General features: G+C 58.2%; 1 protein-coding gene across 1 annotated transcript in view; it reads left to right on the top strand.

Annotated features, from left to right (window-relative positions):
- LOC121845914 (thyrotropin-releasing hormone-degrading ectoenzyme-like) overlaps positions 1-7500 on the top strand; it is a gene marked incomplete at its 3' end in the record, with an annotated part of 262455 nt that overhangs the window by 66238 nt on the left and 188717 nt on the right.

Raw genomic sequence — 7500 nt, 5'->3', positions numbered from 1 at the left:
TGGGGTAATGTGTGTAGATTGCTGTAGATAAAAATAAATATATATTTTTTTAGAATAAGGCTGTAATGTAAAAAATTGTGGAAAAAGGGAAGGTGTTTCAACACTCTTCACAAGGATTGTAATATATATATATATGTTGTAAAATGTAATGAAAATATGTTCCTTTCTGAGTAACATTAGAATGTTTTATAGCACTATGAAACATGTGACTTCCTTAATCTGGGGGCTGGCGGTGACTTCCTTAATCTGGGGGCTGGCGGTGACTTCCTTAATCTGGGGGCTGGCGGTGTCTTCCTTAATCTGGGGGCTGGCGGTGACTTCCTTAATCTGGGGGCTGGCGGTGACTTCCTTAATCTGGGGGCTGGCGGTGTCTTCCCTGAAGTTTGACAGTGTAACACCTCGTGTGTGTTTTAAATCAGACCCATTTGTCTTGGGGCTTAATGCTGTCAGCTGGCTCTGACAACCCTCCACCGGGACCCCGATACATCACAGCTGAAAGACTGCAGGGGGCTCAGCAAATTAGACATTTAGTTACAACAGCCTGGTTTAGGGGAGGGAGGGGAGGGAGGGGGGTACAGGGAGGGGCTCTGCTACAACAGCCTGGTTTAGGGGAGGGAGGGGAGGGAGGGGGGTACAGGGAGGGGCTCTGCTACAACAGCCTGGTTTAGGGGAGGGAGGGGAGGGAGGGGGTACAGGGAGGGGCTCTGCTACAACAGCCTGGTTTAGGGGAGGGAGGGGAGGGAGGGGGGTACAGAGAGGGGCTCTGCTACAACAGCCTGGTTTAGGGGAGGGAGGGGAGGGAGGGGGGGGGTACAGGGAGGGGCTCTGCTACAACAGCCTGGTTTAGGGGAGGGAGGGGGGGTACAGGGAGGGGCTCTGCTACAACAGCCTGGTTTAGGGGAGGGAGGGGAGGGAGGGGGGTACAGAGAGGGGCTCTGCTACAACAGCCTGGTTTAGGGGAGGGAGGGGAGGGAGGGGGTACAGGGAGGGGCTCTGCTACAACAGCCTGGTTTAGGGGAGGGAGGGGAGGGGGTACAGAGAGGGGCTCTGCTACAACAGCCTGGTTTAGGGGAGGGAGGGGGTACAGGGAGGGGCTCTGCTACAACAGCCTGGTTTAGGGGAGGGAGGGGAGGGGGTACAGAGAGGGGCTCTGCTACAACAGCCTGGTTTAGGGGAGGGAGGGGAGGGAGGGGGTACAGGGGGGCTCTGCTACAACAGCCTGGTTTAGGGGAGGGAGGGGGTACAGGGAGGGGGTACAGGGAGGGGCTCTGCTACAACAGCCTGGTTTAGGGGAGGGAGGGGGGGTACAGGGAGGGGCTCTGCTACAACAGCCTGGTTTAGGGGAGGGAGGGGAGGGAGGGGGTACAGGGAGGGGCTCTGCTACAACAGCCTGGTTTAGGGGAGGGAGGGGAGGGAGGGGGGTACAGAGAGGGGCTCTGCTACAACAGCCTGGTTTAGGGGAGGGAGGGGAGGGAGGGGGTACAGGGAGGGGCTCTGCTACAACAGCCTGGTTTAGGGAGGGAGGGAGGGGGGTACAGAGAGGGGCTCTGCTACAACAGCCTGGTTTAGGGGAGGGAGGGGAGGGAGGGGGGGTACAGGGAGGGGCTCTGCTACAACAGCCTGGTTTAGGGGAGGGAGGGGAGGGAGGGGGTACAGGGAGGGGCTCTGCTACAACAGCCAGGTTTAGGGGAGGGAGGGGAGGGAGGGGGGGTACAGGGAGGGGCTCTGCTACAACAGCCAGGTTTAGGGGAGGGAGGGGAGGGAGGGGGGGGTACAGGGAGGGGCTCTGCTACAACAGCCTGGTTTAGGGAGGGAGGGGAGGGGGGGTACAGAGAGGGGCTCTGCTACAACAGCCTGGTTTAGGGGAGGGAGGGGAGGGAGGGGGTACAGAGAGGGGCTCTGCTACAACAGCCTGGTTTAGGGGAGGGGAGGGGAGGGAGGGGGTACAGAGAGGGGCTCTGCTACAACAGCCTGGTTTAGGGGAGGGAGGGGAGGGAGGGGGGTACAGAGAGGGGCTCTGCTACAACAGCCTGGTTTAGGGGAGGGAGGGGAGGGAGGGGGTACAGAGAGGGGCTCTGCTACAACAGCCTGGTTTAGGGGAGGGAGGGGAGGGAGGGGGTACAGGGAGGGGCTCTGCTACAACAGCCTGGTTTAGGGGAGGGAGGGGAGGGAGGGGGGGGTACAGGGAGGGGCTCTGCTACAACAGCCTGGTTTAGGGGAGGGAGGGGAGGGAGGGGGTACAGGGAGGGGCTCTGCTACAACAGCCTGGTTTAGGGGAGGGAGGGGAGGGAGGGGGGTACAGGGAGGGGCTCTGCTACAACAGCCTGGTTTAGGGGAGGGAGGGGAGGGAGGGGGGTACAGGGAGGGGCTCTGCTACAACAGCCTGGTTTAGGGGAGGGAGGGGGGGGGGTACAGAGAGGGGCTCTGCTACAACAGCCTGGTTTAGGGGAGGGATGGGAGGGAGGGGGGGTACAGAGAGGGGCTCTGCTACAACAGCCTGGTTTAGGGGAGGGAGGGGAGGGAGGGGGTACAGAGAGGGGCTCTGCTACAACAGCCTGGTTTAGGGGAGGGAGGGGAGGGAGGGGGTACAGGGAGGGGCTCTGCTACAACAGCCTGGTTTAGGGGAGGGAGGGGGGGTACAGGGAGGGGCTCTGCTACAACAGCCTGGTAAGGGGAGGGAGGGGAGGGAGGGGGTACAGGGAGGGGCTCTGCTACAACAGCCTGGTTTAGGGGAGGGAGGGGGGGGGGGTACAGAGAGGGGCTCTGCTACAACAGCCTGGTTTAGGGGAGGGAGGGGGGGTAGGGAGGGGCTCTGCTACAACAGCCTGGTTTAGGGGAGGGAGGGGAGGGAGGGGGTACAGGGAGGGGCTCTGCTACAACAGCCTGGTTTAGGGGAGGGAGGGGGTACAGGGAGGGGCTCTGCTACAACAGCCTGGTTTAGGGGAGGGAGGGGGGTACAGAGAGGGGCTCTGCTACAACAGCCTGGTTTAGGGGAGGGAGGGGGTACAGGGAGGGGCTCTGCTACAACAGCCTGGTTTAGGGGAGGGAGGGGGGTACAGGGAGGGGCTCTGCTACAACAGCCTGGTTTAGGGGAGGGAGGGGAGGGAGGGGGGTACAGGGAGGGGCTCTGCTACAACAGCCTGGTTTAGGGGAGGGAGGGGAGGGAGGGGGGTACAGAGAGGGGCTCTGCTACAACAGCCTGGTTTAGGGGAGGGAGGGGGTACAGGGAGGGGCTCTGCTAGCCTGGTTTAGGGGAGGGAGGGGAGGGAGGGGGTACAGGGAGGGGCTCTGCTACAACAGCCTGGTTTAGGGGAGGGAGGGGAGGGAGGGGGTACAGGGAGGGGCTCTGCTACAACAGCCTGGTTTAGGGGGGAGGGGAGGGAGGGGGGTACAGGGAGGGGCTCTGCTACAACAGCCTGGTTTAGGGGGGAGGGGGGGAGGGGGTACAGGGAGGGGCTCTGCTACAACAGCCTGGTTTAGGGGAGGGAGGGGGGGGTACAGGAGGGGCTCTGCTACAACAGCCTGGTTTAGGGGAGGGAGGGGAGGGAGGGGGTACAGGGAGGGGCTCTGCTACAACAGCCTGGTTTAGGGGAGGGAGGGAGGGAGGGGGTACAGGGAGGGGCTCTGCTACAACAGCCTGGTTTAGGGGAGGGAGGGGAGGGAGGGGGTACAGGGAGGGGCTCTGCTACAACAGCCTGGTTTAGGGGAGGGAGGGGAGGGAGGGGGTACAGGGAGGGGCTCTGCTACAACAGCCTGGTTTAGGGGAGGGAGGGAGGGAGGGGGGGGTACAGAGAGGGGCTCTGCTACAACAGCCTGGTTTAGGGGAGGGAGGGGAGGGAGGGGGTACAGAGAGGGGCTCTGCTACAACAGCCTGGTTTAGGGGAGGGAGGGGAGGGAGGGGGTACAGAGAGGGGCTCTGCTACAACAGCCTGGTTTAGGGGAGGGAGGGGAGGGAGGGGGGTACAGGGAGGGGCTCTGCTACAACAGCCTGGTTTAGGGGAGGGAGGGGAGGGAGGGGGTACAGAGAGGGGCTCTGCTACAACAGCCTGGTTTAGGGGAGGGAGGGGAGGGAGGGGGGGGGGCAGGGAGGGGCTCTGCTACAACAGCCTGGTTTAGGGGAGGGAGGGAGGGAGGGGGTACAGGGAGGGGCTCTGCTACAACAGCCTGGTTTAGGGGAGGGAGGGGGAGGGGGGGGTACAGGGAGGGGCTCTGCTACAACAGCCTGGTTTAGGGAGGGAGGGGAGGGAGGGGGGTACAGGGAGGGGCTCTGCTACAACAGCCTGGTTTAGGGGAGGGAGGGGAGGGAGGGGGGTACAGGGAGGGGCTCTGCTACAACAGCCTGGTTTAGGGGAGGGAGGGGAGGGGGGGTACAGAGAGGGGCTCTGCTACAACAGCCTGGTTTAGGGAGGGAGGGGAGGGAGGGGGTACAGAGAGGGGCTCTGCTACAACAGCCTGGTTTAGGAGGAGGGAGGGAGGGGGTACAGGGGGGCTCTGCTACAACAGCCTGGTTTAGGGGAGGGAGGGGAGGGAGGGGGTACAGGGAGGGGCTCTGCTACAACAGCCTGGTTTAGGGGAGGGAGGGGGTACAGGGAGGGGCTCTGCTACAACAGCCTGGTAAGGGGAGGGAGGGGAGGGAGGGGGGTACAGGGAGGGGCTCTGCTACAACAGCCTGGTTTAGGGGAGGGAGGGGGGGGGGTACAGAGAGGGGCTCTGCTACAACAGCCTGGTTTAGGGGAGGGAGGGGGTACAGGGAGGGGCTCTGCTACAACAGCCTGGTTTAGGGGAGGGAGGGGAGGGAGGGGGTACAGGGAGGGGCTCTGCTACAACAGCCTGGTTTAGGGGAGGGAGGGGGGGTACAGGGAGGGGCTCTGCTACAGCCTGGTTTAGGGGAGGGAGGGGGTACAGAGAGGGGCTCTGCTTAGGGAGGGAGGGGGGTACAGGGAGGGGCTCTGCTACAACAGCCTGGTTTAGGGGAGGGAGGGGGGGAGGGAGGGGCTCTGCTACAACAGCCTGGTTTAGGGGAGGGAGGGGGGAGGGGGGGTACAGGGAGGGGCTCTGCTACAACAGCCTGGTTTAGGGGAGGGAGGGGAGGGGGGGGTACAGAGAGGGGCTCTGCTACAACAGCCTGGTTTAGGGGAGGGAGGGGGTACAGGGAGGGGCTCTGCTACAACAGCCTGGTTTAGGGAGGGAGGGGAGGGAGGGGGGTACAGGGAGGGGCTCTGCTACAACAGCCTGGTTTAGGGGAGGGAGGGGAGGGAGGGGGTACAGGGAGGGGCTCTGCTACAACAGCCTGGTTTAGGGGAGGGAGGGGAGGGAGGGGGTACAGGGAGGGGCTCTGCTACAACAGCCTGGTTTAGGGAGGGAGGGGAGGGAGGGGGGTACAGAGAGGGGCTCTACTACGACAGCCTGGTTTATGAGAGGGAGGGGGTACAGGGACGGGCTCTGCTACAGCAGCCTGGTTTAGGGGAGGGAGGGGGTACAGAGAGGGGCTATGTTACAACAGCCTGGTTTAGGGAGGGAGGGGGTACAGGGAGGGGCTATGTTACAACAGCCTGGTTTCGGGGAGGGAGGGGAGGGAGGGGGTACAGAGAGGGGCTCTGCTACAACAGCCTGGTTTAGGGGAGGGAGGGGAGGGAGGGGGTACAGAGAGGGGCTCTGCTACAACAGCCTGGTTTAGGGGAGGGAGGGGAGGGGGTACAGAGAGGGGCTCTACTACGACAGCCTGGTTTAGGGAGGGAGGGGAGGGAGGGGGTACAGGGAGGGGCTATGTTAGAACAGCCTGGTTTAGGGGAGGGAGGGGGGGGGTACAGGGAGGGGCTATGTTACAACAGCCTGGTTTAGGGGAGAGAGGGGGGTACAGGGAGGGGCTATGTTAGAACAGCCTGGTTTAGGGGAGGGAGGGGGGTACAGGGAGGGGCTATGTTACAACAGCCTGGTTTCGGGGAGGGAGGGGGGTACAGGGAGGGGCTATGCTCTTTGCGTTCAGCGTCGTAATATTGGTTCTGGAAAACTGGAATATCCAGCAGGCAAACAGATAGCGGCCTTATTCCAGCCAGGTTCTGGTGCCTTATTCCAACCAGGTTCTGGTGCCTTATTCCAACCAGGTTCAGGTACGTTATTCACCCCAGGTTCTGGTGCCTTATTCCAACCAGGTTCTGGTGCCTTATTCCAACCAGTATGTTATTCAATCAGGTTCTGGTGCATTAACCAGGTTCTGGATGGGCTTTTTACTGTTGCTGAACTGTTAATCTGTTAATCTGTGTAGATAGGTGGCATCTGACTACAGGGTTAGAATGTGTCTGTTAATCTGTTAATCTGTGTAGATAGGTGGCATCTGACTAAAGGGTTAGAATGTGTCTGTTAATCTGTTAATCTGTGTAGATAGGTGGCATCTGACTACAGGGTTAGAATGTGTCTGTTAATCTGTTAATCTGTGTAGATAGGTGGCATCTGACTACAGGGTTAGAATGTGTCTGTTAATCTGTTAATCTGTGTAGATAGGTGGCATCTGACTACAGGGTTAGAATGTGTCTGTTAATCTGTTAATCTGTTAATCTGTGTAGATAGGTGGCATCTGACTAAAGGGTTAGAATGTGTCTGTTAATCTGTTAATCTGTTAATCTGTAGATAGGTGGCATCTGACTACAGGGTTAGAATGTGTCTGTTAATCTGTTAATCTGTGTAGATAGGTGGCATCTGACTACAGGGTTAGAATGTGTCTGTTAATCTGTTAATCTGTGTAGATAGGTGGCATCTGACTACAGGGTTAGAATGTGTCTGTTAATCTGTTAATCTGTTAATCTGTGTAGATAGGTGGCATCTGACTAAAGGGTTAGAATGTGTCTGTTAATCTGTTAATCTGTTAATCTGTGTAGATAGGTGGCATCTGACTACAGGGTTAGAATGTGTCTGTTAATCTGTTAATCTGTGTAGATAGGTGGCATCTGACTACAGGGTTAGAATGTGTCTGTTAATCTGTTAATCTGTGTAGATAGGTGGCATCTGACTACAGGGTTAGAATGTGTCTGTTAATCTGTTAATCTGTGTAGATAGGTGGCATCTGACTACAGGGTTAGAATGTGTCTGTTAATCTGTTAATCTGTGTAGATAGGTGGCATCTGACTACAGGGTTAGAATGTGTCTGTTAATCTGTTAATCTGTGTAGATAGGTGGCATCTGACTACAGGGTTAGAATGTGTCTGTTAATCTGTTAATCTGTGTAGATAGGTGGCATCTGACTACAGGGTTAGAATGTGTCTGTTAATCTGTTAATCTGTTAATCTGTGTAGATAGGTGGCATCTGACTACAGGGTTAGAATGTGTCTGTTAATCTGTTAATCTGTTAATCTGTGTAGATAGGTGGCATCTGACTACAGGGTTAGAATGTGTCTGTTAATCTGTTAATCTGTGTAGATAGGTGGCATCTGACTACAGGGTTAGAATGTGTCTGTTAATCTGTTAATCTGTGTAGATAGGTGGCATCTGACTACAGGGTTAGAA

This window comes from Oncorhynchus tshawytscha, unplaced genomic scaffold, assembly GCF_018296145.1.
Source record: "Oncorhynchus tshawytscha isolate Ot180627B unplaced genomic scaffold, Otsh_v2.0 Un_scaffold_3414_pilon_pilon, whole genome shotgun sequence".
Taxonomy (NCBI): domain Eukaryota; kingdom Metazoa; phylum Chordata; class Actinopteri; order Salmoniformes; family Salmonidae; genus Oncorhynchus; species Oncorhynchus tshawytscha.
The sequence above is the reverse complement of the archived record's forward strand: the minus strand, read 5'-3'. Positions and strand labels throughout refer to the sequence as shown.